Genomic DNA, 9,629 nt, shown 5'->3' on the forward strand with positions numbered 1-9,629 from the left:
TGAAATCAAATCGCGATGAATTAATGCATCTAAGAATATGTTGTTAACGTGGCATTATTAATGATAGTAATTGATAATTAAGATAACAAGCGGTGTAGGTGTTTGGAAAGAATATGTATCTAGTTTGTTGTTGTTTCCGTCAAGCGCGATAGTCATTGAGCGATAGTTAAAATTCGGACAATAGTTTATTTTTATATTTGTGACATTTGGACAGATTCACTCTAAACTTAGTATTTTTAGCGGGTAAAACTTAAAACGCTTTCTATTTTTAATAGTAGCAGAAAGGTCACTTTTAGAAATTGTGTTCACTAATAAAAATAAGTTAAAACACATTTTTTATTTAAAACAGGTTTTTAAGAGGTATCTGATGTTAGAGAACATACTGTTTACATTAATATTTAAATTAAAGCGAGTTTATGTTAAGCTTATCGTATTTTAGAATATGTAATTAATTATTTTTTTACAATTAAACAAACACGAAGCGTCATAAATATTTTATCGTAACCATCGCCGTTGTGTAGGGCATTTGCAGGGCATTTGTTTACCTATTTGTAAGAAGAATAATTATTTTGTGAACAAAAAAACCGATTCTGATTTGAAACAAATAATAACCAGTTTTTTAATTCAAGTCTAGAATATTTATCAAGCAAATTATTGTTTCGTTTTGCTAATAAGCCAAATCAACATAACAATTCTAATTGTAATTTGACTTTTTATGATTTAATTACAAAGTTGACGAAGACAGAATGGTGGTTAAAAATTCTTTTCTCTAAGAAAAGTAAGTTTGAGTTAAATCTTAAAACTAGTTAGAAAACTTAACTTAAAAAAAACTCACCACAGTATTAAAAATAAAATTTGATAATTTCCACAAGTTCAATACACATATTGTAAACTGAAAACATGAACTTCACAATTTGTCATGTTTTTATTTGAAACTTCACTAGACAAAGTTCGCAACTGCAGACCGCGACAATCGTTGCGCGCGTCTGTACTTCGCCGAACAAGCCAGATGACTGAACGCCGCCGCTTATTTCCGCCATAAACGGAACGCTCGTGAAAACAATCATTACTTACAAGTTTTCCCATAACACGGCGGAAAACTGTCTATGGTTGTCCTGAAATATAGGACGGTTTTGATAAAGAAAAACATTATTAGTATTATTAGTCAGTTTTCCAGTGAAACATCGAGGCAACGAATTGCGTTGTGAAAATGGGTAGGTTTTTCTGTTAGTAAATATATAAATCTGAATTTTTTTATGTTAAATTTGTTTTAATTACGTTTTGTTGTAATTTTGAATGTCAATCGGTATTAGGATAAATTAAATAATGTTTTAATCGTTGATTTTTATCATTTTGTGTTTTTTATAGGTATTAGGGAAGTTCGCTTCTTATTTACATAATGCATTTCGTTGTTTTTTTATTTATGTTGTCTGTATCTTAAGTATATGTAAGCCATATTTTAGAGAGTAGCAATTGTACCACAAATGTATCTACTTATTATATCTAAATTTTCGCATCGTCACAACAATACAGTAAGAATAATAATATTAGGAACGATTATGATGACTACGTAATTTACTATCATATAGATAATTCCGAGACCATTGGAATTAATCGCTTAGTTCTACAAAGGCAGATAATTTCCTAATAGGAAAATGAAACAATATTATTTTTCCTGTTCCAATGATGGGTTAAAGTTTCATAGCATATGCGCTTTAGACACATATTCTTTTAGAGAATGATGAGAAATGAGGATTTATGCGTACATTGGGTAAATATGCTTCTGAAGACTGATAAGCTTGGACGTGGTACTTAAGTTTATTGTATCGAAAAAGTAGGTACTTTCTACCTACTGCACCGACAATTACTTTGTCATTCATGACTAGCGATTGCCGAAGTCCTGTTGAATGTCATACATAATATTGTAGCCAAAAAAATACTTTCATTGCATGGCTAATATTAAACGATGTGGTATTATTTTTTCTAAATCGCTCCTTGTGAATTTTGCCAACACGAAGAGAAACTCGGCGAAAGGTTTTTTCATAGCAATTCGTAGCGCCATCATTTTTGTTTTAGAGAAAAATACTTTTTTACCTTTGTATATTAAATTAAATTAAGGCTTTTAAGCATTATTTCTTAAAAGACAGATCAGAAGGGGTAGACAAACATTAAAAACACATAATTCATAGACATACAACCGTGCAAGTTTTATTGCTTACGAACATTACTTTTATAAATGATTTAACGATATCAAAACGAAGTTATTAAAAATACAGCATTTTAATGCTTAAAAGCCTTAATTTAATTTAATATACAAAGGTAAAAAAGTCATACATAATATTGTAGCCAAAAAAATACTTTCATTGCATGGCTAATATTAAACGATGTGGTATTATTTTTTCTAAATCGCTCCTTGTGAATTTTGCCAACACGAAGAGAAACTCGGCGAAAGGTTTTTTCATAGCAATTCGTAGCGCCATCATTTTTGTTTTAGAGAAAAATACTTTTTTACCTTTGTATATTAAATTAAATTAAGGCTTTTAAGCATTAAAAAACGGTTGCTGGATTATGTGTTTGCAAAATATTTTCATTAAGTAAGACATAGTAGGTATGAAACATAACCTTTGTTCTAATAAAAATAAATGTTTTAGCAGAATTCCTTCTTTAATACATAATTTACTGTACGTTAATTGACAATTAGAAAACCGGCCACGTATTCATAATGTTGTAGGAAGTCTCAGTTTTGAATTCATTTAATTATAAAGTCGTTTTAAACGTGTTAATTAATATAAAAAGGTAAGTGTAGGTGTGTGAATTTTGGTAATAAAAATATTTGAAGCGGTCTGTGCAAAGAGCGAAATATGCCAGCAATGGCTTGTCGAAGCTTCACGTGCACAGAAGGCTGGCTATTTCTTTGGACAAAGAATTAGCATTGGCCATACAACGTGGCAATGCGGCCAGCACGTTTCCGGAGAATAGCGATGCAGAGGAGTGCTTCGACGCCTAACACTCTGCTAGATGTTTTATATTTGCGTTTTTTTATTTCAGTTTGTATATTATTAGTAATAGACGGTAATTTTATGTTTGTAAATATAGTTTGTATCACCAAATTGTGATTATAAGAATGCGTTTAGCAAATAAATATGTTTTGAAAACCAACTTTATTGTCTATTGCACATTTAGCAACTGTCGTCACAGATCTCACAATTATTTCGTAAGTATGTAGCATGCTTATCCGTTGATCCGTGTCAACTTATTGAACTTAAACCCTTCTATTTTTAGAATAAATTCGGTATATTCGCCAATAAATTACAGAAAACGCCCAAAGTTAAAATAGAACAGGAAAACACTTATTTGACCTTTGCCTTTTAGAGTGGTTTTAAAATGATTATTTGTCATTGCGGTAGGTACTATATTATCATTGACGTTTTATCTATGAAAATTATTGTGCTTGGCAGAGTCATACTCAAGTTTCCTCGAGTTAGACATTCATGGAAATGCAGACTTTTCCGTTCAACTACACAAGTGAGATAGGCTTCGTAACTAGTTCCATTTCTTAGAACTGGTCTTAAGAAGTGTAATATGAAGAGCATTTTCTTTCTTTATTTATGCAGAGCACAAAAAAGATGGGAAATCACAGTTTATTTTATCTATATAGTTTTTCCAACAGACCTACTATACTGGAAAATCCATCACATTGCCCCTGAGATATTTTGATTCGTTATTTTAATTCGCTGATTTTTCGAATCAGATATGACATTGGATAAATACTTTAACGGCCATTATCAATATTCTACCATTAATTTTAACACATGACATTAGCTCCACACAAATAATATCAAATTCAGATTTTTTGTAAAGATAACAACGTATAGATATAATATTGGGAACAGCCGTTAGTCAATTGATGGTCTAATCAATTTGCAAAGACTATGGTTATATTTCACCATAGTTATGATCCTTGGCTGTCCATAAATAGTTTAGTTAGATTATATTAAGCGGTCGAACGGGTATGTCATCTTTCCAAAACAAGGAATGAGACATGACAGACTAGTAAATTTTAACATTTAAATCATTTTTTTTAAATTTACTAAAAATAGAAACGACACCTATTTAAAACAAAAAAAAACCAAGACATAATCAAAATTAATGTCGTATAGTGAACTTTGTAAGACGATGCGGCAAAATTAATAAGCGAGCTTTCAGTAGAGGTTTCGGTCGCTCCCGAAGGAACTACTGCCTTTATTACTGCCAAGTTTCATTAAAGTCATTTCAGCTCGTGAATAAGTCATAGGTACAGACAATGTCTTGCCTTTATAATATTAAGGGCTTATTACACTTGACTAAATTCAGTCGTCTAATTAAACAATTAGACAAACCTAATTAGGCTACTTTTACCTAATCGATCTCAGTGGCGTGCACTTGGAGAGGCCTATGTCCAGCAGTGGACTGCGATAGGCTGATGATGATGATGATGAATAAGCCCTTTAGTGTGATACTGTAAGTAATGTTGAAACCAACTTTTTTCCCCCGTACCGTGAATCTGGATAAAGCTTTTAGAGTTTAACTTTGTCTTGTTCTGAAATATATTCACGCTAGTAATTTTTCTATCCAAATCGAACGATGCAAACTAGATAAGAACCGGGCTTACAAAACTAAAGTATTGTGAATGCGACAAAATTCCAAATTAGGCATAAATTAATGTAGTTGTTGTGGATCTTCAAGTAACCGGTAAACTGTTCAAATATCGCAAAGTGACATTTTATTCTGGTTATGTAAGTCGTTTGATTATTCTTAGTGTTCGTAATATACATAACGAGTATTGAATGTTCGAGTTCCTTATCGATAATTGTCTTAAATAGTCTGATATGTGTGTTTCACTTTAAAAGTTGCTATTTTGCGATTTTTATTTTTTATATTGTTAGCACTAGATTGGTATACTTACGTATACCTACGTTTGGAAGCATTATGATTAAAGCAGCATAGTATTGTCAAGAAAAACGAGTTCTGCTGCTATTATCCATTGTAGAAAAAATCTGCCAGATTATGAATGACTAGTGAAAAGCCGAGTCTATTCAGTATTCGTTCCCTTGGAAGTTAATTTGAAATGTACCGTGATGACGACTTCACGGATAAATGAAACTTCTTATAACTTACGGCAGTTTCAGCGTATTTTTCTGAAAAGTATTAGCATAGTAATTTTTATCATGTTGTTTTATTACTAGTTAGATTTGTTCTGGGTTTTATACTACAAATCATTATAAAATAATTTCATTTGACGAAGGTACTTTTCATTTCGAAAGTTACTTTAACTTTTCAATAAATAAAGTAGTAAGTTGTAATAAAATTGATTATTTTCAACAAAGTTTGAATAATTTGTTCTGAAAATCAATTATACTTACCAATAAATAAAACAAATGTTAGTAAAGCTAACTTTGAGCGAAGTAATACAGAAGTTGTGTTAACCTACTTTTATCAGATAGAACAGTACCATTTATGTTTCATTTCAATGCTTCGTTATTTGAAACCTCCTTGGCAACCGACAAAATGTTTTTTTTTTTCGAAGCATTTTCACTGTGTGCCTACAAGATAAGCGGGCATTTTGTGAACTAGTTAATTGATTGGTGAATTTTGGAAAAGGTTGAGATAGGTAAGTAAAATGGTACAAATAGAATTTGGTCGTTATTTATTTGATTTGTAAGGGTTTCCCTGCCAAAGGGTTTCTATGGTATTCGACTCCATAGCCAGTTTGCCTGTTTTTTGGCTGGCTATATTTACTGAAACTGTAAAGGTTCAAATATTCAACGTATTTACAATTTTATTTCGGCATTAGCAAAACACATCCCATGTTGAACTTCTATCCCTAACCCATATAACCATTTTTGCGAACTTAACGTAACCGTTTCGACACTTAGCGTCGACACTGATCTATCTCGAAACATAATCTCGTCGACGTTCCGTGTTAGCGCCGTCGCTGCAACTAAAAATGGGGAAGATCTCGACACAATAAACAAGTAACATTTGGTTTCTAATTTACGTCGCCGTGTCGTAACATTGTTACCATATTTTAACCAGAGTTAGCACTAATCATTCAATCATTCATTCGTTCGATCAATTTCGTTGGCTCGTGCGTGAGTGACACGACGAATACAAAATACAAGAAATCCCATAATGATGGTTTACTTACCTTGAGTTGATGAACTCAAGGTAAGTTAACAAAGTTTTAGTTTTCATTAATTAATATGGTTTATAATGCTCAAATCTTATTGGGAAAAAAAGTTTACTGTGTAATTTCTTAGAATATGTTGATATTTCCAACGCGCCACCGTAATATCATGTTTTCATAATTCTGGCGAAAGAAAAACTTTTGTTAAATAAAATAAAAATATAAAATTATGCACATCGAGTGCTTAAAAGCTTCCATTTAAATACAATATCAAATATTTTAATCCTAATACAAATTATTTTAGCAAGATTTACTCATAAAATTGATAAATAATGAACTATGAAAAAACATTTTTGATGTTTGTTATGAAAAATATGCTCGTCGCAACTAGTCACAAAGTTACGATAATGTGTCGACACGTGTCGACATGTTACGGTAAATTGTTACAAAATTACTAGATTTTTAAGATGGTTTCTCTTAATATTTGGTTACAGTGTTTCCCAAAGTTTTTATCAAGTCAAGATGCCTTTTTTCATTGTTCTAACCAAAGGAGGCTCATCAGAATTAATATCGCTTGTGCCGAGTACTTGAGTTAAAGACGAAGACGTCTTGTTTTGGCCGAGAAAACGAAAAAACAGCGATTTGGAGCTCGAAAGTTGAAACTTTGGCACTAGGGACTATACCACTAAGCTCCTCCACTGAATTCCGTACTGTTTTCCTGTAAATGGCCTAGAAAAGAATAAGTTTTAAGTTCAATAAAATGGGTATCCGTCAATGTGCCCTACCAACAATGCACATCATGAAAAAAATATTAGGTATTATAATAAAAAAAAAACTTGTGTACGAGTACAATTAGGTACTTGAGATATTTTGGGACGTACTTATTTCTTTTACTCTTCTGTAAAAAGTTGAAGTCCATCGGAATTTACGTAAGGTTTTTGGTTGTTTACTCATTTTAAATTTCATTAAATGGTTGATAATGGCAGAAAACATAGACAGTTTGAGAATAACTGGCTCTCGTCATGTTTTTATATATGCAAGTTATTGTTAAAGTGTTCTGGAACATCGACTACACATGTTACTACCCAGTTACAACACAATTGTGTCAACATTGCACACTGGTTACAAACCAAACGCAAAGTTTCTAAAATGTGTGGTTACAAATTAAGCTGTAAAGTATCGACACAGCGACCACACAAAGTTACTGAATCTAGTTTCCGTCACATTTTTACTGAACCGTTACAACTCATAAAAGCTAATCCCTACACAGTCACGTTGTGTCGTATCAGTTACGAAACTGTTGCGACTTGTTACATCTTTATCATATCTGCGACCAAAAATGGCTGTATGGGGTGTGAACAACTGGTTCGCTTACCTTATTCTTTTTTTTTTTTCAAATCAAAAACCGCTCAAAGACTAAAAATAAAATAAATAGGAAAATTAAAAAATCTAAAATGCGAAGCAGTACAAAGTCAACTAAATTTATCTATTGCAGAATAAAACACATAAATTAGAGGAAGGTCAAGAGAGAACAAAAACTTAATTATTAGGCGTTTTATAAACAGCTTTGATGGTAAAACCACTCACGTGTATTGGACTAAATAATCTCTTCTATACCCTGGTGATAAGTAATATGAACATATCTGAGGGCACGGCAGTGCCCCAGCCAAGACTCGAGCAAAGCGGGCACGGCCGTACCATCTTTTCTCGAAGCGTTTCGCGGCTATTTCAGCCCCCTGTATCTTCCATGTGAACAAAGCTAGGAGTTTAGGCCAAGAGTAAGTATTAGAACAAGCTCAGTCTCAAAATTACAAGACATTTGAATAAATAGTTTACGAGTTATGAGCGATCAAAGTTACACTATTTTGTCACTGACTCACTCACTGACCGATCATCAAAAGTCTAAGGTACTTCTAGCAAACTTAGAACCTTCAAATTTGGCACCAAGATAGGTTATTAGCTACATATAAAGGGAAAATTATAAAAACCTTAAAACTTAAAAAAAATAGGAAACAAATTTATATTTGCGGTTTTTCAAGAACATTGTGTATGAATTTTGACTGCATTGATAACTTTGTTATTTATTTATGTACAAAATGTTACTATTTGTTTTATTGTTACGTAGTGGTATATTGTTATTATGTATTAAATATACAACATATGAATAAAAAAGCTAGGTTTAAATGAAATGAACAATGATAAAATCTTTCATATTAATGCAGTGCGATAAACACTGCATGCTTTCTCGATAGATGGCGTTGTCCTGGTCTAAATCGCGCTATGGTTTCGTTACATAGCTTAGTATAAGTAGTACTTAAAAAAAAATTAAATAATTTCATGTGATAGCGTCATCTACCTCTGAAATAAATCTCTTTTATTCTAAAAGATATTCGATTAAAAAATTCAACAATTTCGAAATTTTTTGGCTAAAAAAAGTATTGTTTACGTGCTACTTTAGGTGTACATATTTAGTTTGTTATATATTTAGTTAGTTGCATGTAAGTTAATTTAATTTGTTATACCTATACTTAGAGAAGAAAGAGACCTACAAAAAATAAATTAGATCCCACCAAAAACATTAAATGTAAAAAAAAGCCAATCCTCTACGCAATTCCTCCACCGTAAAAAGTTTTGAGATCACATAGAAGCCAAGTCCTGTTCTACTTTATTTGTAATAATAAATCAATATTTTGTGACTATATCAATAGTTTTGTTCACATTACAATAATACTGTCTTGGCCATGAGCACAATAAACTACAAATATAATGTCCGAACCGGGATAAAGTATAGCCTATGTTACTCGGGAAGAGTGTAGGTATAGTTTTCCAACTGTGAAAGTGAATTTTTCAAATCGTATTCGAAGCCGGAGGGTAGAAACAAACAATCAAAAAAATATTTCCTCTTTATGGACGTACTGGCATTAAATGCTGAATGTTGGTGTGCCCTAACAGGATGCACAATTGTACTTAGCTGTAAGCCTATTGTAACACCTTGAAAAACTTGTGGAACGCAAATAAATTATATGAATATTTAATCAGGGTCCATAATTATGACAACTTTTTTTTACGTTTCCACCTTATGTACATTATGGAACGCAATAAACGAATGACAAATGCCGAATGAATACATAATTATTATTCACATTCATTTTATATGTATAAAGATCGAATGTGCCATAATAAAGTACTCCTCTTACCCGAAACGCGTTTAAACACATTTATAAAGTTTCTACTTTCTTCTCTACATTTATATAGCCTGTGCTCACACTGGAGACTAAACAGTCGGCCAACTGTAGGCCCGTTGGTAGGGTTTTTTTTTTAAATCGTTAATTTAATCATAGTTTTCAGTTGATCATCCCAACAATCTGATCGTTGTTACGTGTGTACTTCTATTTATCTTCATACTTTTCATGAGCCCAAATCAACTATCGGCCGACTGAAAGTTTATAGTGTGTGCGCGCTT

General features: G+C 32.0%; 1 protein-coding gene across 2 annotated transcripts in view; it reads right to left on the reverse strand.

Annotated features, from left to right (window-relative positions):
• Positions 1–1,015, reverse strand: part of LOC124629890 (pyrokinin-1 receptor-like) — a 67,513-nt gene extending 66,498 nt beyond the window's left edge. The window contains exon 1 of one of the 2 annotated variants that reach the window (XM_047163545.1): positions 836–1,015. The gene's annotated coding sequence lies outside the window, so the exon portion shown is untranslated. The remainder of the gene's footprint in view (positions 1–835) is intronic. The other variant, XM_047163544.1, reaches the window with a different exon arrangement.
• Positions 1,016–9,629: the final 8,614 nt, after the last annotated feature.

This window comes from Helicoverpa zea, chromosome 4 (genome assembly GCF_022581195.2).
Source record: "Helicoverpa zea isolate HzStark_Cry1AcR chromosome 4, ilHelZeax1.1, whole genome shotgun sequence".
Classification (NCBI taxonomy): domain Eukaryota; kingdom Metazoa; phylum Arthropoda; class Insecta; order Lepidoptera; family Noctuidae; genus Helicoverpa; species Helicoverpa zea.